Consider the following 24,284-nt stretch of genomic DNA (forward strand, 5'->3'; position numbering starts at 1 on the left):
TAAGACTTTCTACTTTTTAAGCTTTGAGCTTTTGTGTCTGCTTCAAGAAATTCTCAATTCCGAGGTTAAAGTTATTTTTCAATTATTTTCTTATTAAAGTTTTACTTCTTACGTTGTGATCTTGAGTCTACCTGAGATTTTGCTCTAAAGTGGTGTTCTTAATTTGTTTTGATTCCATATGGAAAGTCAATGTCCTTGTACCATTGACTGAATAGTCCTTACCCTTCTCCATTTACAATGCCAAGTTTCCATGAGTCTGTTTCAATGCGCTTGATTCTATTACATTGATTTGTTCATCTCCTCTTACATTAATAACACCTTGTCTCGAATATTGTACTGTTAGAATAAGGCTTGATATCTGGCTTTGATACTCTTACTTTCCTTCAAAACCTTTTTATTTCTATATTCTTCTATATGAAGAGTATAAGCTCTGGCTGATTTGCACTGAAATTGCAACAAATTAGTATAGACTATTTTGGTGGGAGGACAGGGACCTCTGTAACACTGAATCTTTCTCTTCCGTAAATATTTATTCAGGCTTCATGTCCTTTCCAAATGTCCTTAAAATTTTCTTCAATAACTTTTTTTCCATTTTGTTTCTTAGAATTATTTACAGGAGCCCTGAAGTTTTTCTTGTTATTCTGAAAGTATCTTTAATTTCACTACCTTTTTAAATTGGTAGAGCTGTTTTTCTGGGAGCACTAGTAGATTTGTGAATTTATCTTATAACTTGCATAATTCTCTTATTTAATATATTCTCTGTAAATTTCTAATTATATTGTCTGAAAGTGAAGATCACTTTACCTCTTTTTTATCTATTTAAAAAATGACACGTTTATTTTTATTACTGCATTAGCTGGGCTCTTGGACAATGTGAAATACTAGGAGTGACTCCAGGCCTCCTTGACTTCCTCCAGATTTTACAGACAATTTTTCTAGTGCTCCATCACAGAGAGGCCACGCAGCACAGTGGTTTAAAGTACAAGCTTTGGGGTCAAGTGGGCTTGAACTTAGACTCTAAAAGTTGTATGACTTGGGATATAGCTATCTATAATGTATGTATGTATGTATGTATCTATATAGATATATATACCTTCTCTATATGTGTAATATATGGAGTCTATATTTGTAATATTTAGAAACTACCACAGGTTAAATGCTCCCTAAGTATTTGATTATGATGAAGAAAATTATGCTATCTATTGCATTTTTTGATGGACTCCTTATATAACCGAGGAAACTTCTTTATATTCCTACTTATCCTAAAGTTCTTAGTAAAGGTTGAATTGCATCAAATGTTTTGTTTTCACCTAACAAGAGATGATATGTTTTTTTAAACATGCCAAAATGGTAAATTAAATTGATAGATTACATGCCACTGAAATACCATTGCATTCCTGAGCCAGCAATAGGCATAAATCTGGATGTGACACTTCACTATTACTGTTATTGTTGATGGTGGTGTTGCTATACCATATATTTTTAAATGTTTTAATTATAGTTTTGCATCTCCATTTATTAGTGAAATTGATCTGTATATTTTATTCTTACACTGCCATTTTACATTTTGAACAATAGAAGAATTACTTGTTTCTTGAAGATTAGTAAAAAGTGACTGTGAGTTCAACTGGGCATGGTTTCTTTTTGGTATGAAAACAGTGACTACCAGTTAAGCTCCTCTAATCTCTAATTTTGTGCAGGATTTTGAGTTGTACTTGAGTCCATTTTGATAAGAGTTCCAGTTTCTAAGAGTTCCAGAAAATCTTATTTCTGCCACATTTTCAAATTTGTGTTATTTGGAAAATATGTAAAATTGAAAAATCCACCAAAATCAGCATACATTTTATATTAATTTCCTGTGATTTAAAAATATTCTTCATCTTTATTTACATCCCCACTCTGTCACTCTATTTTTTATTTGTAATCTTTTATTTTTCCTAGTTCATTCTTGCTGGGGTTTTATTTATTTTATGAATCTTTTTATAAAACCAGAGTTTGGTTTTGTTTGCTAATCTCTTTCACTTCTTTCTTTTCTCTTTCTGTCGTAGTATCAGTTGTTTACTTCCCTCCTTTCTTTTAATGTTTATTGTTCCTTTCTCCTCAACTTTCTTGAGTTGAATGCTATAGCCATTTATTTTCAGTCTTACTTTTTTTTATTAATAAATGTGCTTTAGGGAATAAATTTTCATCTAAGTACTGTTTTTATTCTGGCAACTCAGAAGTTCTGATATTTAGGGGTAGTTTTAAATTTTCCAAACATATGTTTTAAAAACTGTATTCTTTATTGTTGGTTTTAAATTTCTTTGTAGTTTAGAGGTTCTTTGGCATAATTTCCAACAGTAACTAGTGACCATAAAAGCCACAAAAAGGAATTATAGTCTCTAAATATATCATAAGATATGCAATAAGCAGTATATTTGAAAATGCATAATTAAATCCACAATCTTTGGTCTTCTCATGTCACATTAGACACATTTACAAAGGCAACATCTTAAAGTACAATGAGAAGAGAAGACACATGATTGCCTTTTAGGTTTCTTAAAGAGCAGAGCCCCAAACAAAAACAGAGATGACTTAGTTCCAACAGCAGCAGTCATCTGAGCCTCAGAACACCGTGTGTGAACCAATAGCATTTTTAAGGAATCACTTTTTTTGAAGAATAACATACTCACTTAAAAGTGTACACACTCTAAGTGTACAGATCAATGCATTTTCTCAAAGTGATCACACTCTGTAACCTGTTTCATTTCTTCCCAAATGAAAATATGGAACATGAACAGCAAACCAGAGCCTGCTAGTATTCCTTCCATAACTCCATCCATTACCTCGGGAAACTGCTCTCCTGCCTTCCAACCCCATGGATTACTTTTGCTTGTCTTTGAACTGTGTTCTTTTGTGTCTTCTTTGGCTCATGACTACCTTGTGAAATTCATCAATGTTGCATATATTTCACTCTCTTTGTTAATATCCATATATATATAGTTCAATCAAAGAAACAGAACAGTATATATAAAATCATACAAACATATATGTTCTACACATTCTGTTTCCTTGGATGAACCATTACTGACCCAGCTGCTATTCAAACTGTGGTACAATACTTTCTTATTAGTCTTCTTACAATCTGCTAAGTTCCTTCACAACAGCATGTAGATTAGTGTTTGATTGACTATCTGGAGACTACTTCAGCCTAGCCAAGCTGATACATCAAAAGGTCACCACCACAGCATAGTTTTCCCTTTTAAATGGTACATGCAAAAGGATGCATTTTTAAATTGCTGGTGCCTTGAATTTGATGAAAGACATTATCTTAAAATTAACTTGTTTTTTTCTCTCTTCCTTTTTGCTACTCTTCTGTTCTGATATAGATTCATCTTATATTGAGTTCCTAAATATCATTTTAATTATTATTACTTTTTAATAATTTTTTGCATTAGATTGTTTTTCTATTCACTGTTCCTGCTGCCACTTACCTACTTTTGGACCACAATCTCTTGTTCTTTATTATCTTATTGAGAATTACAACCTTACTTACTGAACATCTTTTACTAGACTAGAAAATTTTCTTTTGCTAATAGTTTATTTATCTCCTGATTATTGTTTTGATTCTTGAGTTTTATATGGCTTGATGTTATTTTAAATTTTTATTTGGTTTTGGTTTTGCTGTTTGTTTGGATGGTAAGTTTTCTTTGTTTAAGATTGGCTTCTTCACGTGTTTTGTAATTTTGTTTTGCAGGATTATTTTATGGAGAAGGAGTTCTGTTTGTTTCTGATATATTTCCACCTTCTCTAGAAGATTTGTGATGTTTTCTTCTAATGGACTTTAGGTTTGCTATCCAGAACTGTGTTTTATGTCAACTGTTTGAGTCAGTTCCTGCTCCAGGGACATGGTGGGGATATTTTGATCCAGTTATTTCAGGGACCGTATGGTGTGGTTCAACTGGACTCCTGTCTGCAAGGATGGATCCTCATACACTGGCCTATTTTGTCAGGTGGCCATAGCCCCAGACAGTGGTCACATCAGCATTTAATTTTCAGTCTCTTCTTAGTAACAGGGGATCTCACTCTCCCCTGATTCTCAGCAGGGAGCCTAACTTGAGTCTTCAGCTTTGCTTCATGTCAAACTTGATTCCCTGTTCTTCCTATAGGAGCAGAAATCCTGAGTGCCTGTGCCTGTGTTAGACTGGGGGCCCAGAGGCCTGTAGCTTTAGTCCATTCCTTACCTTGTTTTACTCTGTTTCTCATCCACAGAGCTGTTTATGGTGTTTGAGGTCAGCTATGTGTTTTGTTTCCTACTTGGCAGGATTAATGATATTCCCTCAACTCCAGCTCTCTGCATGTCATCCCCCTGTTGGTAATGTTTTATTGCCTTCCCATTGAACGAGTTGAAAACACATTGCCAGACATTTTAAGACCTTTATTCACCTGGCGTCTGTCCCGTTTGTATGGAGTTGCTTTTAATTCCCTGAATACACCTGCTTCCTTTCCCCACCAGGTTAACTCAGGCTCTTTCTCCATCTGGTACTCTTTCACTGCTCTGTCTTGTTTATACTTATCATCCTGACTTTTCTCATTTCCCCCTAATGTCACTTCCTGCCTGTTTCTCTTTCTATGTACTTCCATTCTCCCATCCCATTTTCCATTAGGTAATGCTTATCTCATTTCCTTGCAACCACTTTGTCATCAGTCTGTCCTGGACAGAAGCTTCCTGGGAGTAGGGCTCATGCTTCACTTGCTCAGTCCTTAACCACTACACTGAGCACTTTTGACACAAATGTCTCAGAAAATATTAGGAGAAGGAATGAATGAAAGGAGATGCTGTCAAGAGGTAGCCCTGACTTGTATATGACAAGGAAGCAAGACTCCCTCTATCTGCATCGTGGGTAGCTGACAAGTCCCCAGGGCTCAGCCTTGAATTCCACCAGGGAAACCCGGAGCTTCCTGGTGTGAGAGCAGAGGAGGTAGTGAGGTGGCAATGTGGAACTGGGAGCTCCAGAGGGGGCCGAGTCAGAGTGCCCAGTGCTCGGTGACAAGGACATCCCTTCACCACCACTCCGGCTGCTGGGGAGCAGCACACAGACTCTCCAGGGCTGCCCTGGCTCGTGGCTCTGTGGGGCTCTTTAGAGTGCATCCCTGCCTCCTCAACTCACTGATCCTTGGAGATTTGCAAGGGAAAGCTGATCTAGGAAGCGAAGCCACCCCCTACGGCCCCCAAGCAGGCCCCCTGAAGCAGATGTGGTTCAGTGCATTTGGACAAAAGCCCATGACCTTGGCTGAAGCCAGTTGGGCTGGGGGATCTGAATGCTATATATTGATCATCAGAGCAGCTGTTGAGCCTGGTTTCTTAAGATTATCCCTCAGTGGGAGCCTTCAGCATGCCAAAAATCTCTCTCATTCCCTCTTCTCCACCATTTTTATATGCAGTTTAGTTAAAACACTTGCCTTTCATGTGTAGGCCAAGATGGTGACTTCATAAAGGTCAGGAAATGGGGAAGCAAGAAACTTCCTTGAAAGATTTAATATAATTTATTTTTAGTAATAATAAATGGTAAATTGAAAGATTTAAGATGAGGCGGGTAGTTGGATAGGCTGAAATCTGTGATGCTTGGGGATTGTTGCCAATCTTTCTCCAGGACTTGAGTGGTTTTATCCTTGTATTCTCTCTGTTCACCCTCCTTCATTTGCTGCCCTGCCTTAAGAAGGAGATAAGCACACACTAAAATTTTCTGTTTCGTACCATGGTAATGGGTTGGCATTCAGCTCTGCAGTTCCTGGTATATCCCCTGTTCTGCTGTACACATGCTAAAAGGCCAGTGGAGAGAGTCACATTAACCGAGCAGTCCAGAATATTCTGTGGTTATTTTAAGCCTATTTGTGAAAGAAGCAGAGGAGTGTTTTGGGAAGAGTGCCAGCTTGGGTAGCCCAGTCACCCGCTATGGTCTCTGCCCTTCCACTCACCAGCCAGGCGGTCTTGAGAAAGTCATTCAACACAAGTAAGCCCCCAGCTGTCAAATCTTCATCTCACCCATCTCTCAGTGGGAGAACTGGAGTAAGCGAAGGGCAGTCAGTTAATAGCTTGTGGAGAATAAGAAGGGAATTTGAGAAAGCAGAGAGGTGTGGTAGGGACCCTGGTGAACAAGGGATCTTGTGCAGCCAAAACATGAGTCTAGCTCATGCGCATGGTGTAGGAAAACAGACTGGGCATTGTCAGCACTTCGGGTGATTTCAAGGGAAACCCTCTCTCAAGATTTTTATGTGAAATATCCTGAGTTTACACCTAATTAGCAACTCATCAAAAAATAAAACAAACTAACAATGTCTTGTTGGGCCCAAGCAGCCATGCCTGTGGGCTGAACACAGCCTGTGGACAATCAGTTTGCAACCTTCCAGTGAGTCATGGGTGAGGGATCTTTCACCTGAGATTTATTATCTGTCTTCATAATCAGCTAACAGGCCTGCACCCAGGCCCAGATAGGGATTCTGAGACTCTAGCAATTGGCTGCAGCATCAGCTTGCTGTTGACGGCTGGGGAGGCTAAGTCTTGCGCTGAGACAGGGCTGTGTTTCTCCTAAAGTTTAAAAGGCCGAAGTCAGTGTGCCAGCATTGGCAATCTGGCAGGAATTACACTGTGCTGCAGACCAGGTGCTCTTAATCCTAACCTTTGCTCTGCCAAAAATGCTTGTCCGGGTGTGGTTGCATTGCCTCCTTCCTCTGAGGTCCTTTCTGTAGAGTTGTAATTTTAGATTTGATCAACGTTTCTCAAACTTCAGTCACAGGTGCTGTCACTGTGTGGTAGCCCGTCCCTAAGATGATTCTCATCATTTTGTGTTCCCTTGCTCGTGTGGTACCCTGCCACACAGAACAGGCTGATTTATGTGAGTAATCAAATATTACAGAAGTGACAGTGCAGTGTCACTTGTTCTGGGGCTACGCAAGTAGCCGGGTCATGAGGACACTCAGTGCTGCAGAGAGGCCCACGTGGTGAGGAATACCAGCACCAACCTGCTGGCCATGTGAGTGAACTGCCTGGGAAGCAGACCCTCTGGCCCCAGCTAAGTCTCCAGATGACTGTAGCACTGCCTCCAGCTTGCCTGCAACCTCATGAGAGACCCTGAGCCAGGACCACCCTCCAGTTCCTAACCTAGCAGCACTGTGAGAGAGAAAAACATTTATCATTGCTTAAACCATGAAGCTTTGCATGATTTTTTTACACAGCAATATAATACCAAATCATGATTATTGCCATTTCTGCCTACCTTCAATTCTATTCCATATTTCTTTCAGCTTTACTGAGGCATAATTGACTAATGAAATTGTAAGATATTGAATGTGTGCATCTTGGTGATCTGATGTATGAATACATTGTAAAAGGATTCTCACCATCTGATCATTTAGTTAGTTAATTAACATAACCATCACCTCATATATTATTAGTTCTTTCTTTTTTGGCAACAACATTTATGTTCTACTCGCTTAGCAAATTTCAATTAAATTGTCAATTTAAGCCACCATGTTTTACATTAGATGCCCAGATTTTACTCATTTTATAGCTGGAAGTTTATACCTTTGACCAACTTCTCCCTATTTTCCACCCACCCCCAGCCTCTGCAAACTACGTTTCTGGTCTCTGTTTCTATGAGTTTGACTTTCTGATACTGCTTTTCAGATTCTACATAGAAGTGATATCATGTGGCATTTGTCTTTCTCTGGCTGATTTCACTAAGCATAATGCCCTCAAGATCCATCCATGTTGCTGCAAAGTCGTATTACATACGAATGCATTTCTTTAAATGGTTTATTCTTTTAAATTACATCAATTTATTTTAAAAGGAAACGTTTCTCTGCTGTAAATGGACAGAAAGCATCATTAGTCTAAAAATAGATAACTCAAAATTTGATCTCCTTTTCAGTCTAATTTTAACTAGATAAAGTTGTCTGCAGAAAGCCCTAAGCCTAAGGCATCTTGTTGTTTTGTAAATATGGGAGATGAACAAGAGTTTAAGGGATGTTAGAGGCAAGCTGCACCAAACTGAGCCTTTCTCCTTGAAGTAACTAAAGAATTGAAAGGAAACGGAGCAGGGAATACATTTCTCACAGTGAGATTTGATGTTAAAATGCCCTCTTCTTTCTCTATGCCCCCAAACCATCTCACAGTTCTGCAAAGGAATGCTGTTTTCTTTTGGAAAAATTGGCTAAAATCTATGTGCTTTTTTCCAAAAAAGAAAAAAAAAATCCTAAGATAGAGCATAATTTCTATTTGTATAAAGTAAGATCACTTTGGATAAAGTCCTATAAAATAGCCTGTCCCAATTTTTAAGTGTTACTACTAATATAATACCTTTTCATTATTAAAAGGTACATCTTTCATTATTAAAAGGTACATCATTATTAAAAGATGTATCTTTTATAAAGCCCTGTCCCATTTATCAGCTCTTGTGGCAACTGAGAGAGTAGGCCTGTCCAAGGATCATCATCTCTAAACTGATGTTTTAGGAAGATGAAGCCCTGAGAAGGGACAAAAGGCACCGCAATCCCTCAGCTAGTGGTTAACAGAGCCGAGGTTAGAATCTGGGTCTCTGGACCCTGCAGTCCCTCCACTGCCCTCGTTGCCTCCACAGAATCGATTCCCCAGCCTCTTCACATGTGGGATTTGTATCCCAGCTAGATCCCTGAGCAACTTCAGGCACGTCAGGGCCTGAAGAAAGGGAGGCATGGCAGCATCAGGGATGGTTTGGAGGCCTGGAGAGTGGTTATAAGGCAAGGATCTTTGAGGAATATGAGAAGCTGACAGCAGAGTCAGGCTGGTCAACAAGCAGTTGCCAGGACAAACGAGGCTAGAGAAGCGGCTACCTGTGCATCCTAGAGGCTCCTGCAACTCAGATCAAATTTGCAGCTTAGGAACACACACGCATCCTCTAATACTCCTGCGGCTGCAGATGCACCCCAGGCAATGCTCCAGCCCCCACAGAGATGCTAAAATGTAGTATTCAAGGGAAATACACATCTGTCTCTTCAACTCCTTGGCCAACTCCCCTACCTCACAACTTGGTAGTAGGATGTTTTTCAATTTCTATTAAAAAATACTTTTTCGTCTGCATACATCTTGCCTTTGTCCAGGAAAAAAAAGAGAAAAGTTTATTTTGATGAACAGGAGTGCATAGTCTTGTGATTCTCTACCTAGGGGAGTAGAATTTTAGGAGTATTGGGTGACAAAACATTGAGAGTAGATGGAAAGCAAACATGTTAAAGCATTTTGACTAAGAGTTTTGTGGCCATTTCTAGATCTAAAAATACTCCTGCTTTTCCAGCGTGTCCTTTGTCCTACTTAAATACAGACCACCAGTGCTAGTGGTTAATTCTATTTTCTTAAGACATTTTACAGGTCCTGGTACCCAAGAGTACCCAAGATCACCTGGAACACAACACCTAGAAGGTTCTGATCTCAAACTTTCAGAGGAGGGACTGAGGCACAGCCAGGGCCAAGGAAGGGTGCAAGTGAGTCATTAGCAAATACGGGACTAGCTGATACCATAAATGAAGTCACAGTTTGCAAAGAAAGCCCATTTTGATTTCTTTCTCTTGTTAATTTTAAACTGTTACAAGGATTCCCCCCACTGCTCCACCTCCCCTCGTGTTTGGAAACCAATTACACTCCAGGCAAGCAGAGATCTGGTGACTAAGGACTTACTTCAGGTTTCACACTTGAATCCATTTTATAATTTGTTCACAAAACTCTGCAAGTTGGCCTAATGATAGAGGGACTGAGGCTGTCAAATGCTAACTTGTGCAGTCAGAGGGACATTCACATCTCTCTGGGCCCTTCCTCTCCTTCTGCACCCACAGCACAGGTCTTCCCTGGCAGCAGTACAGTCTCCTCATTACTTTCTGGAATCAGCACACGGATCTGCTCTGCCCAGTGTCAGACCCAGTGAGTCAGCAAAGCAAAGTGGCTGGCCCGAGACAGTGTCACCCCACGAGCAAAGGCAGGGCTCATGTATCACCAGCCAGGGGACATGCCCTGCAGAAGCACGGAGATGCGAGAATGTGGGGTCAGTGAGCACAGCTACCCCAGAACCCAAGTCAGACGCTAGGACCCAGGACAGCACTCCAGGGGCTGTTTCTGCTTTGGTGATCTTTCTGGTTTGATCTGACACTTCATCAGTTGAGAGTATACTGGAAGAGTGTAAGAGTGGGTTAAAATGCACTGTAATGTTTTTCATCAATTTGGGGTAGAAAAGCTAGTTCACACCACTTTGTTGCACACAAGTTTATCTCAACATAGATCAGAGCAAGGGGTTAAGTCATTAAATTCAGGCCCAATCCTAAAGTACAGTTTTTATTCAACTACTTGATTATATAGCTTTTATCCAGAAGCAGTCTAACTCCAGAATAGCAAAACATTTGAGACTGCCATTCTCAATGTACTATTTTAAATTTCAAATACAAATAGTTATTTGAGTTAAATAATTAAATGTAACTAGGGACATTTACAAAGAAATGATAATAATAAAAAGAGTAATATATTCATAACAGCCAGCATTTGTTAAACACATACTACGTTACGTTCCACCCACGCTGCTGAGAAATTCACTTCTCACGGATGGTATCTCTGTGGTTTCCTCAACTCTAAATGATTTTGTTTAAATTTTCAGGCAATTTTACAAGGTAGTTATGATCATCTTCAGAAACATTTATTAATTCAACTGATTTTTATTGAATGTCTGTTATGTTCCAGGCATGGCTGTAGGTCCTTGGGATACAAAACAGTTGGGTAAGACATACATGCCTCCTGTCCTGAGGCTTACAGTCTTGTGGGGGAAAACATTAACTGTAAAATGATTCTGTTAACAACAGGAGACAAAGTGTTGAGAAAGAGAATAGTGAGGGAATGGAGGTCTTCAGATAGGATATGCAGCGAGGGCCTCTATTTCTCCAGTGAATTTGCCTGGGAAGAAGAGGTGTTAAGACTGTCTCATGCCAGCCTCTGAGGTGGACAAGATGTTGGTGTGTTCCGGCATCGGGAAGATGGTCTGTGTGACGGGTGAGGGTGGAGAGAGTCCGGGAGGTGAGGTCAGTGTGAACAGGAGAAGCCAGCTTGACCAGCGACACTCAGATCTCCTCTCTGAGTCCTTCCTCTCCCTCCTGGCACCCACTGTGGACGCCTGTGAGTTCTGGAGAACTGAGATGAGGAAGCCGAGGTACGGAAGCAGGAAGTCTCATTTCCAAGGCCACACAGCTTATAAGTACACAAGCACATCAAAGTCAGATGTGGATTTCCATCTGTTACCTATCCATCCAACAGCTACTATGTGCTAGGAATTCTGGGCTCTTAAGACAGATGACAATAAACACAACTGTCTAAGTTCTCACACTCATGGATCTTGGTTTAGTAAGTGCAACAATGCAAACTGAAGGGACAAGGGATAGAGGGTGAAGGGGGGCTCTTTTAGACTAGTTGCCATGTACAGAGGACACCTTTATGAGCAAAGGCATGGATTGATGAAGAAGCAGCCATCAACTCTGTGCTCTGCAGCTTTGAGAGCTTCGTAATTAGCATTTTCAAAGTACAGGAAAATGTGATTATCTTCATGGGGTGGCTTGAAAAACAACATGACTTTTATGTGTGTATTTGTGTGTTTGTTGGTCAAATCCTTTCTTAGACCAGAGACAGCAAGAAAAAGCCAGCCTAGGCTGTGTAAACAAGAGGCTTTGGAGCACTCAGGTTAATAAAATTCTGTTAGGTTTGGAGACTCCAAAGAAAGGACGTAGCTGGATGGAAACTCCTGTGTGTTTGACACATGGAGAAATTCAGCCTTTGGTGTCAATACACCAGGAATCAGTTACACCTGGAGAGACCATTACGGCATTTAAAGGAGCATATTCTTTTGGCTCATTCAAAAGCAGACCTCTACAAAAGAGTGAGGGAAATTAATGAGCCCAGCAGTAGCTAATACGAATGCCCAGGGAAGCCCAAATGTTGGAGGTTAGCTACCACTGGGTCTGGACAACTGTATCCCCACAAAAGATTGAAGCTTAAGCCATACTTTTCTCTCTCTCTCTTTCTACATTTCATTCTCTCTCTCTCTCTCTCTCTCTCTCTCTCTCTCTCTCTCTCTCTTCTTTTTCTTATTCCCAAGAGAATTTCTATTGCTTGAAAAGATTTAATCTAGAGCAGAACTTCTGAGTGTGGTTAGGATTAGCTGTTACAATATAAGGTGAGTAGCAATGGACCATCTGTCATGTTGAGTCTGTAATGTTGATACATGAATGAAAAATTAAAAGGCCTAACAATTCTTTTTTATGGCTGTCAAGTGGAGTAAACTATTCAGGATTAAACTGGACAATTTACAGGTCAATTCCAAGCATTTTGGGCCTCTTTATGGCTATGGCCAAGGTATTTCAGAGGGTACTAGATGATTTAATAGGCTTATGCAATTGTTATTCAGAGAAGAAAGATGTGTTTTCTACTTGTTGTTCTGGACACTGCTCGTGCAATCTATCCCTGCTTCTGTCCATCTATACGGAAGGCATTTATGGAATACTGTGAGTGACACAGAGGTAAGGCATGACCTCTGTTCCTAAAAAGCTCAGTGACAAACAGACAAATAGGAAATTACACACACACACACACAAAAATGGAGTTAATGCCAGATGGTGGTAAGGATCAGATGTGCTGTCACGGGGAAGGATCTCAAATACAATTAGGGTGCTTGAGGACAGTTTCTCATAAACGTTGATGATCATGCTTATTTCTGAAGAAGAATGTGTGGAGTGGTGCAGGCAGAGAAGGTGAAAAGAGGTTTTCCAAGAAAAGGAAATTGTACGAGCCTGTGTGTAGGCACAGAGGCACAGAAGAGCAGGCCCACTTGGGACACTGGGGGAAGTTGGAACAGCTGGAATCCAGACGACGTATTTGGTCAATGGTGAGGGTGCGTATAGAGTGGGAACGAGTGGTCAGCAGTGAGGCTCAGAAGTACGCAAGGCAAGGTTATGAGAGGTCTGGGCACCATTGGAGTGAACCTGGATTTGATGCTAGTACCTATGAGAAACCGTTGGAAACACATGGCCAACATTTTGGAAGTTGCTTTGAGCTCTTAAGCAATAATTATCATGTGGCAAACTTCCCCAATGAGTATCTACTCCAGTAGAGTAAGGCCTAGAGGAAAGTATCACAGGTGTGGAGTTTGGGGAAGCCATTTAATTCTTTGTATGTTGGTCCTAAAGGTGTGAGTAGCCCTTTCATGGACACTTTCTAGATCAAACAAATAATCTTGACATGAAATCTTGCAGATAATATTAAAAGGAAAAGGGGGTAAAAACTTCAAAAACTAGAAGGTTTTTAAACTTGTGATATAATGATTTATAAGAAATATAAATTTGGTCATTCAGATGACCAGATATATATTTCTCAGATGTATTTGGCCTTCATCCAGAATTCCTGAAAATGCTTCAGCTCCATAAAGGTGAAGGGGTATCTTGTTATGTTAATAAGAAGACTTTTGGACCCATCCAAGTGTAGGGGCTGGTTGCCAGGAGGTCAAACCAAGTAGTCAGAGGGTGGGAACTTACAGCCCCAGGCCCCAGGCCCCAGGCCCCAGCCCCCAACCCCTGGAATGGGAGAGGGCAGGGGCTGGAGGTTAAATCAGTCAATAACCAATGACTTGGTCAACCATGACTATGCAATGAAGCCCCCACAAAAACCCATAAGAGCATTCTGCTTTCTTGCATCCTGTTTCCCTGTCCAAGAAAGAGGTTCCATGCCTGGGGAGCTAGAATGCCTCCACCTGCCACAGATCTAGGCCCTGTGTTCCATGAGCTTCACAAGGACAGAAGCTCCTTTATTTGGGACCTTGACGTATGTAACTGTTCATCTGGCTGCTAACTTGTATCCTTTACAGTATCATTTGTTAAACTGGTAAACCTAAGTGTTTTAGTGAGTTCTGTGTGCTTCTCTAGCAAATTAATCAAACCTAAGGGGGAGGGTGTTGGAACCTCCAATCTGTATAGCCAGATGGTCAGAAGCACAGAAAACAGCCTGGGGCTTGCAAGTGGTGTCTGGAGTGGGGACCTGGAGGGCAGTCTACGTAGGACTTTTCCCTTAACATGGGGAGTCTGGTGCTGTCTCTGGGTAGATAGTGTCAGAATTGAGTTGAGTTCTCAGACACCCTGCTGGTGTGAACAGGTTGCTTGATGTTGTGTGTGGGAAAACCTCCCCAACTCTGGTATCAACGCACACTGGAATTGGGTCCCGGAACATGAATGGAGTTGATGTCAGTGTACAGGGATTTGCTGGAGCAGAATACTTCTAAGCTACGAATAAATTTCTATCATACACTGATTACTGTGGAAACACGACCATAGTCTGACATTGTTCCTTGTTCAGGAAGGGAACACTTCTGCTCTGAATCCTTAACAGTGCCCGGGACAGAAGATGCTCAGTAAGCGCTCGAGGAGTGGATTTGTTAACAACCCAAACCAAGTTGTTGAAGGGACCATTTGAACATTTACCACCTGTGTTAAATAGGAGGAATACCTATAATGACAGCAAAGTAGGTCAATAAAGGCAATTACTAGTTCATGCTTCTTGGGGCTTCACTCTCTGAGACACATCAGGCTCTCTATACATCACCGGACTCAATCTTTACCATCCCCTCACTGTTCAGTATTACTGTCCCCCTTTGTGGATGGGAACACTGAGGTTGAGTGAGTTTATTCCACACTCTCAAAGTCACACACGTGAAGAATAGAAAAGTAGGATGTGAACCCGGAATGACTTGGCAGTAAGCCTATGCCTTTTGTCTCCTGTCGCTGTTTCACTATTTCCAGGTGTTTCTTGTGAAGAAGGAAGCACATTTGTTCCCTTGGTTCCAGAGGAGAGAAAGTAGACCAGGGGATCCCCCGTGATGGGAAGGGGGTGGGCTTTGGCAGAACTTTATGACCACAAAAGCTCAGAGAGAACAGAACTGATTTTTCTGCAAGGCTGTGGCCATCTACCTCTGGAGATGACACACTGATGTGAAAAGTGGACAACCATGTCTCAGAGGATCTGTAGAACAATTTCTGTTCTGGCTGGTAGAATAAAACCCATTTACTTCCATCTCTATGATCTTGAGCTTTTTGGATAGTAACATAGTTCCTGACATCTGGATAACATTTCACATTAGACAAAACACTTGCACAGAGAGTCTTATTTGATCCCAAGTGGCCAATTTTTGGGGATGAAGTGGTTGCTGCTCAGAGAAGCAGCAGGACTTGCTCAGGGACACAGAGAGTGAATGGAAGGCTCAGAAAACTGACCTGGGCCAAATAATTCCAAGACCAGTGCTCCTTCCGCTATGCATGTTGTCGACTACAGTGGAGCAGAAATCCAGGGCTTTGGGGAGGCATCCTTAGAGTGAGCAGTCCCTTTCCAGGAGGAGCATAGGCCATATGCTGACACTATTTCGGAGACAGTTACCCCTTTCTATGTGGATCGATATCCCCAGGGCCTGGATCTCCCTCTGGGAACAAAGCATCCCTCAGGGTCTCCCTTAATCATCCTCATCAGTGTAAATGTCGTTTCTTGCCCAAGTGCCCCATTTTCCTAGGCAATCTGTACATATAGAGATGCCAGTGTTGATTCTTACCTCAATTATTTCATGTCCTGGTAATTCTTCCTGACATAGGAGACAAGGACACAAGTTTAAGTCCCCTACTTATGCAGCCCAGAGGGGCTAAGCCCTGCTCATCCAGGAGCACACTGACTCCTGACTGTGGAAAATGCCTGTGTGCTAAGTGTGAGCAGATGTCCTCAGCTGCTGGATTGTGTGGCCATATGAAACCAATCAGCCGCTCTGCACAAACATCTATCATCAGGCCAAAGTCTGAAGGTGCAACCAACTCATCCTCCTCCCATAAAACAGTGGGTGAGTAGGTGGAGGATGTGGGGAGGTTGCTCAGAGCAGTCCGTCTAAGGGCAAGATGTGCATGGGCCAGTGGGATAAGAATGGTGAAGTTGGGCCACAGGAAGTGCTACTCAAACTTAGGATAGATACTCAGACAGGTCCTTTGACATCATCTGAGTACTTTCAACTCTATACACACGGCAAAACTAATAAGATCTGGGGGTGAACTGACCTCCTCATGATCTCAGAGCAATCTAGTGGCTCAGTCAGGGCTTTATTAGAGGTCACAGTGCTCAGGCCAGCACTCGTTTCATCACGTAAGGCTGCCTGTGCCACTGGCTTTCTGGTGAGCTTCTGCATGTGTTACATCATGTCTCTCTTGTTTTGAATCCTGGTGGCTTTAGGGGTGATTTCTCTAAGCCATGCAAACGTTTCTAGGGAATAGCAAAAATTAGCACCCCTTACTGGGGGTTTCATATTAGGTCAGGCTAGATATTCTATGTATTGTATTATACATAATAACCCCCAAATCCTATTTTAAAAGGAAAAGAAACTGATACTCAGAAATGGAATGAAAGTTGGCCAAAGTCACAGAGTTTATAGGTGGCACAGCCTAGATTCACATCAAGATAGACTCCAAAGGCTTAGTTTGAAGGAATCAACAAAGTCACGTTTAGGCACTTGACATAAACAGTGGAAGATGGCTGGGTGATCAACATGTATTCACTTGAAAGGAACTTTTTGAGCATCTATTTCATGGCTTGAAGCATATGTCATTTCAGAAATGCACATGCCATTACTCCATTCCTCTGGGAACACACTCTGGTGGTGGAGTCAGAAATACAAGCTCTTAGTGACATTAAGGTGACTTAGTGAAGTGACGTTAAAGGGATGACTGATGAGGTACGACTGGAATAGAGCCGAAGGAGCACACAAGTTTGCTCAAGGGGCAAGATGGGTTGTCAGAGGAAGTGACACTTCTCTGTCAAGGGAAATTGACATTCAAAGCGGAAGTTGACAGTATGTATAGGGATGCAAACAGTTTAAAGGAGTTGCTAATACTTACAGAAATACAGGTCGTTAGGTATTGGCAGCTTGTTAAAACGTGAAGAGGAAGCTTCAAATGTGACACTAAATATACAGGTTATAAGGACCTTGAATGTTTTGCTAAGGGGGTTGGGATTTTTTTTCCTGAGAGCGATTGGGAATCATTGGTAGGTTTTAAGCCAAAGAGTGCCCTATCATTCAGGATTAGGTTTGACTGCTAGTAATGGAAAACTCCAAATTAATGCTATTTTTAAAATGACAGAAGTTTATTTTTCATGTAAAAGTCTGGAGTTACGTGGTCCAGGACTACTATAGTGGACTACTGTAATTCCTCTCCTCAGGAATTCAGTCTTTCCAATCATCCCTAAATGTGGCCTTCAAATTCGTATTCCAAACTCATAGTCTAGGCAGCAAGATGGGAGCGGGGATAAATAAGAAGAAGCCTAAGGAAAGTATCTTAGTTTTGGGGCTGCTATTACAGAATACCAGAGACTGGATGACTCATAAGCAACCAGGTTTATTTCTCCCATGTCTAAATTCTGGGAGTCCAGGATCAGGGTGCCAGCATGGCGGAGTTCTGGTGAAGGTGCTCTTCCAGGCTGCAGCCAGGCCCTCCCTACACTTCTGCTGTGTCCTCACACAGTGGAAAGGCTAGGGCGCTCTCTGGAGCCTCTTCTATAGAGCACTAATCCCATTCATGAAGGTTCCACTCTCCTGAGCCAAACACCTCCCAAAGGCCCCACGTCCTAATGCTATCACACTAGGCATTAATATTTCAACTACTGATTTGGATATCAGAGTCAGCCTTCTTAGTCACCATGCCATATCACCTTCTCTCTGGATCTTTTTTTATTTTGTCTCTTTGCCTTCAAGTGAGGTGAGAGAAGTGGTCACAGCAGCCTTGATGAGTGTCCCTAAGAGGTGGTGACAGAAGGATGGATTTAAAGATACAAGAATTTAGTCTTAGGTCCTGACTACACTCACCTGGCTGTCTACCTGCATGCAGCCCCTTTAAGAATTGACCCCTTTCCAGAAAGTATGTCTAGGGCCCTGCAGAAGAAGGAGCACAGCATATATCGCTGTTGGCCCACCCTGTTCCCACCATCCTCAAGCCATCTGCACTCACTTTGTGCCTCACTTTTTCTCCTAGTGTCCTTGTGTCCCCTCTCTTCCAGAATCCTGTCCTCCCCAGCTTTTTCAGTTTCTCCTGGTCCTCTATCATGGCTTGGTTCTTGGCTATAATGTTCCTAGGGATATGAAACAGTGGGCTTTCCCCAAGAACTCCAAGGCTGAGCTGTAGCCTAGCATTGAATAGCAGAGATGCTGAGATCAGACTGAACCAGATGTACTTCTTTCCTTTACAGCTGCTAGTTCTGGACCTTGGGTAAGTCATGCAACTTTTCCAAGTACCTGTTTCCTTATCTGTAAAATGGAAGATAATGATAATCACTATTTTATATACTATTGTCAAGATTAAGCGGAAGTATATATATATAAAAACATTTGGTATAATGTTTTAGGTACAGAAAGAAATATTAACGGTTAACTCAGAGGAGGTCTCTCATCAGAACCTGACCATACTGGCACCCCACTCAGACTTTCAGTCTCCAGAACTGTGAGAAGTACATTTGTGTTGTTTATAAGCCATCAGGTCTGTGTTAGATTGCTGTCGCAGCCCAAACTAAAGTAGCTAGGGGCATTAGGACAAGGGCTGATTTCAGGATTTCCAGCTCTGGGTACTGAGAGGATGATGGGGTCATTAGGAGCTGGCAGATGTCAGGGGAGTGGCTGACAGGGCTGGGAGAAGGCTTCCTGAAGATCCTACTTGTTCTAGCCTGTGGCCATTCCATACAAAAGACAGGGTGCAGCCTGGCCTAGAACAGCATTTCCTGCACTTTGCTCATTCTTTACCACTTTTTCCATATCTGTTTCAAATTCTGAATATTCTTCTTTAAATAGACTCTGGTAAAAAGTAGCTTCATCCTAAGCAATTAGTTTCACAAAACCACAACTCTGATATGCCTGTCAATTATGATACGCATTCAATTTACACATCATCATGAAAGTGGAAATACATCTTTCCATGTCTCACCTAATATCTCACATATAATTGGTGCTAAACATACCACATACAGAGGAATGCTGGTATAATGACAAGAACACAGACTGAGATCCAAACTTGGACTTGAGTGAACCACCTGATCTCCCTGGAATAACCTTTCCTGATAAATGAAATGGAGATAATGCCTAACTTGTTATCATGATTTGGTTAGATGGTACATGGAAAATGCCAGGTACCACTTCTCACAGTCGTCACCCAAGCTATATGCATTTGTATTGTTGATTTTGTCATGATTTTTCCTTATGTATTCTAAATTTCCAATTCTAAGCCTTTTCATGAGGCTTGCCAGTTAAATCTGATAAACTCACTGGAAAATTCATTGTCTTTGCAGTCTAGGTGGCAAAGAAATTTAACTTAAATGCTATTTGTTATCTCATGAATTTCCCAAGAACTTAGCATCAAGGGAGCAGAGGGTGTAGGGAAGTAAGTCATCTCTGTTGGCTATGTTGGGAGAGCCTTGGGCCTGGAGCTGCTAGACTCCTGGGGAAGAAAACCTGGTTTTCTTTAAAGAGTTAAAGTAGGAGTTTGAGATGGGAATTCCCACTGCCTTCTGGGCTGTATTGAAATCATTCCTCTGCTCGTGGTTCTGGGGCTCTTTGCTTACAGAACCACGACCCATTTGAGAATATCCTGGAGGGTCTACAAGACAGGGCCAACTGATTTGTATAAAACAACCCAGGATCCCTCTCCGTTACACTCCTCCCCAGTATAACAGGATTAGACTCAAAGTAGCATTTGTTGAGGATGGCACTGTTGGCATAAACTTTCCATTGATACATCTGTTTTTCCTTTTGAAAAAGGCCCTCAAACCTCATAAAACTGATGTCTTTGAATCAAACCACAAATTCCTTATAGCTAACCTCAGCGAGACTCCCTGCACATTCTGCGTCCTCGGTCCCTTGAACCCTCATTCCTCTTTTCTCTTCCATCTTCATTAACTTAGCTGGAGCTGAGCTCACAAGAATAGAACAGGTTTATTTTTTCACTTCGTTTCATATTAATAAAAATTATGGGTCATTTTTTACATCTTTGACCTTTGATTTAGAATAGCTGACATTTATTGAGCTCTAACATGCCAAGTACTTTATGTAGCATCCCATTTAATCAACAGTCTTGCAAGGTAGGTGGTATTTTTCCAGCCTGTCCAATGAAGAAAGGAAACAAAGAGAAGTCAAATAATGTGTTCACTGTCTTGCTCCTGTTAGGTGGTGGATCTAGCAACCCAAATCCAGTTTGTCAACTCCAATGCCCTCACTTCACATGGCTGTTCTCTCTCTGTACTAGATCCATAAGATCTGATTTTCAAATGTGATTTCATATTTAAAAGAACTCACTTGCCTCAGGCAATCATCATCCTCATAACTGACCTCATGGTGATGACAATTACTGCTATTGCTAATAAGAGCCGCTGCTATTCTCTGACTGGCCTGCTGGTCATTTAACAGACCTTGAATCCTTGCAGTAATCTCTTGAAGCAAATGTTACTATTCCATCTTAGAGATTTGTAGACTGAGATGCAATACGGTTTGTTAAGCTGCCCAAGGTCACACAGCAACCAATCAGAACTGCAGACCTTAATGAAAGCCAGTACCTTTGAAACATTTTACATGATAAACTCACATAATCCCCACAATCTTGTAAGGTAGAGAGCATTGTCCTCTGCATTGCACAAGAAAGGAAACTGAGGTGCAGAGAAATGAAGTGACTACTCTAGGCCATATAGCTAGCTGGCAGAGTATGGGGCTAGTGAGGTTCTGAGTCCTGGTGCAGAGCTTGTAACCACAGCCCCATGTTGCCTGTTTGATTTCAGAACCTCTTTGCTCTGGACAGGTGTCTATTTGAGTGGATTTAAAACTGAATTACTTGTCTAGTTCTTTTAGTCTCTGGTGACCTCATTGTGTTGAAAAGCCTTGGACTTGATGGGTGCTATGTCTGCAGTGATCATAGTTATTGAGATGGATCTGCACTGACGTCTGGGGGTTTGGACTGAACATTAATGGCCTGTGAGAAGTAGACAGCTCTGTTGGAAAGCCGGAGCTCTGCGAGGCAGGAGGAGTCATCACAGACTGGCAGATTCCCCTTCTGTCAGGCCCTTTGAGGAACAATGTTCATGTGGTCAAAGCTTACTAAAGGTTGAACAAATCACACTGTAATTTTCTGGAATGTGGGAAGAGGGGGAAAAAGTAAGTATTGGGTGTGAGTGGGAGTGTGGGGGAGGTTCAGCTGGAAGATGGAACACTGAATAGAAGAAAGCGTAAATTATGTCAGCCAGTCTTTTCAGAAATGAAGGACGAGGAGAGATAGAAAAAAACTGAGGGACTTTTTAATTGCGGGTATGGAAATAGGGAAATCAACATCTGGAGGAATCCCGAGTGGCAAGTTGGACCCTAGGCAGGTATCGCCCTGTGTTTGATTCTCAAACATTTTCCTCTATCATCTTTGCAACTATAGGGACGAACTTAAAGTAAAGCCTAAAGCAGACTCCTGCATAGATTTCTTTGAAGCCACATGTTTTATTAATCACATGCCTGATAGATATGAATCACACTTGTTTTAATTTGCAATACTTGTTAAACTGCAGCTCAGTTAAATTTCTTAACTTACTCTAACTTGCAAGTAAAAGCGATGTCTGATCTTGATCATCAGATTTGAGCATTTCTGAGAACAATGTTTTATATCGATGTTCAAGAAGCATTTTCCTGCCTCAGATTTCTGAGAAAACACCCTCCCACAATGCAGAGGCTAAGGGAAGAAAAGACTGAAGGAGGCCGATATTTATTTTCACCTACATGGTATCAGGCACTGTGTTAATTGTTATGTACATACCATTTCATTTGTTGTGATACCAATCACAACAGACATGCACAGTTACTATTATTAATGCTTATTTTACAGATGAAGAAACAAACAAACACTAGGTCATATGACTAGAACATGCAGGAGCCAGACTTTGAAACTCTGTCTGTCCTAATTCAGAACATAAGCTCTTTCACCAAACCACGCCCTACACTGCCTCTCAGGATAAGCAGAGAATTGGTATCATTAACTTAGATCTGTGCAGAAAATTAGGTCAGGAGAGTGCCCTTTCCCCAAGGGAAAAACCAAACCAAAGCAAACTCATGAACTTCAGTATTCTAAGTTAGAACATCAACCCCTTTGTGTCCCATGTCTGGCCCTTCCTGAGTGCAGAATGTGGGCCATCTCACACTGTCAGTGAGTTGGTGACCTCCATCTCCTTCTTCCAGGTTAGAAGCTAAGTTATTTATGAAGGGAGCATTAATTTTAGTGAGAAAATAGATCATATATTGTAACTGGATATGCCATGCATTTCATTCATTACAAATATGTTGAGGTAGGTTGAATACATGGTCTGCATCCATGGCATTGTACCACTGGAGCTCTCTCATCAGGAGGATAATGTGTTTCACCACGCTTTTTATCTGGGCTGCCCAGGTATCTGGATTCATCCAACAGAATGAGACAGAAGTTATACTGTGCCAGTCTGCAGTCTAGGCTGTAAGAAGTTTTGCATGTTTCTCTCTTACTTATTACTCTTGCATCCCTCTCATGCCATGGGAACAAAACTGGACCAGAGTATACAGGTGGAGGGTCCCGTGTGGACAGCCACCCTCAGCGCAGAGCTGCCTAGCCGAACACAGGGAACTACAATCTCATGAGCGAGACCAGCAGAAACCAGAGGAGCCGCCCAGCTATGCCTGCCGTAAATTGCTGACTTGCAGAATTGTGAGCTGAATAAATGGTTGTCACTTTAAGCCACAAAGCTTTGGAGCAGTTTGTCATGTAGCAGCAGATAACTGACATGCCTTTACTAAAAACGAGACCATGTGCCAACTTTGTGGCACTCTGTGGGGACATGGAGATGATTAAGTCAGAGTCCCCGTTCTGAAGGAGTAGCCAGCCCTTCACATGGGAATGTCAGGCATGAAAACAAATAATCAGAACATGACAAGTTACACAGGTAATCAAAGCAACTTGTGAAATCTTCTCAGTGGGAATAGTTCTTTTTCCTTTGTAAAGAAGCCACCATTCTAAGGAGTACAGTACCAGTCGGTTCCAATACCTCTTACGATGGTGTCATCCAAACCTCGGAGTGCATCAGTGGCTGCTCAGCAAGGCGCCTTAAGGGTTACCCAGTGCTATTTATATCTGTTAGAGGATCCCCATTAAGTGACCTTGAATGAAAGCCAGGAGTGTGGGGGCAGGACTTTTTGGAAGGACTGTTTTACAGGGATGTTATCCTCTGTTTAAATTTGGAATAACTAGGTTTGGGAGTACCAAAAATATGTCAGTCCCTTGGACTGTTAATAATTAAAAACACTAAATAGAGCCATAGGTACCAGAAATCAGGAACATACTTACTACCTCTGACTTTTCAGAAAGAAAACTAAGGCAGTGGCAGATAAATTAGCATAGATAAGCTAAACCTGGGTTTGAAGCCTAGCTGAAGTATTCACTATGTGATCTTTAGCTGGTTCCAGAATAGCCTCCATAAGCTTCACATTGCTTGTCTCTTTAAATAGGGGCAAAGATGCCTACCTTACAAGGTTATGATGAGGGCTAAATATGCCTGGTACATAACTAATGTCAATTCATTTCCCCATTTCCTTCATTCTTTTTTTTTTTTTTTTGTAGATAATTATTTTTTATTGAAGGGTAGTTGACACACAGTATTACATTACATTAGTTTCAGGTGTACAACATAGTGATTCAACATTTATATACATGACAATTCTAGGTACCAGCTATCACCTTACCAAGCTGTTACAATATCTTGACTATATTCATTACATCCTGGTTACTTATTATTTTACCATTGGAAGTGTATACTTTTTTTTGTGTGTGTGTGTGTGTGAGGGCATCTCTCATATTTATTGATCAAATGGTTGTTAACAACAATAAAATTCTGTATAGGGGACTCAATGCTCAATGCACAATCATTAATCCACCCCAAGCCTAATTTTCGTCAGTCTCCAATCTTCTGAGGCATAACAAACAAGTTCTTACATGGAGAACAAATTCTTACATAATGAATAAGTTACATAGTGAATAGTACAAGGGCAGTCATCACAGAAACCTTCGGTTTTGCTCATGCATTATGAACTATAAACAGTCAGTTCAAATATGAATACTCATTTGATTTTTATACTTGATTTATATGTGGATACTACATTTCTCTATTATTATTATTTTTAATAAAATGCTGAAGTGGT

General features: G+C 41.4%; 1 long non-coding RNA gene across 3 annotated transcripts in view; it reads left to right on the forward strand.

Annotated features, from left to right (window-relative positions):
• The window catches only part of LOC118927395 (uncharacterized), a 53,673-nt gene extending 30,717 nt beyond the window's left edge, over positions 1-22,956 (forward strand). For all 3 annotated transcript variants that reach the window (XR_008996611.1, XR_008996610.1, XR_008996609.1), the window contains 2 exons: positions 18,183-18,315; positions 22,647-22,956. This is a non-coding gene — a long non-coding RNA (uncharacterized LOC118927395). The remainder of the gene's footprint in view (positions 1-18,182; positions 18,316-22,646) is intronic.
• Positions 22,957-24,284: the final 1,328 nt, after the last annotated feature.

The sequence above is a fragment of the Manis pentadactyla genome, chromosome 3 (genome assembly GCF_030020395.1).
Source record: "Manis pentadactyla isolate mManPen7 chromosome 3, mManPen7.hap1, whole genome shotgun sequence".
NCBI lineage: Eukaryota > Metazoa > Chordata > Mammalia > Pholidota > Manidae > Manis > Manis pentadactyla.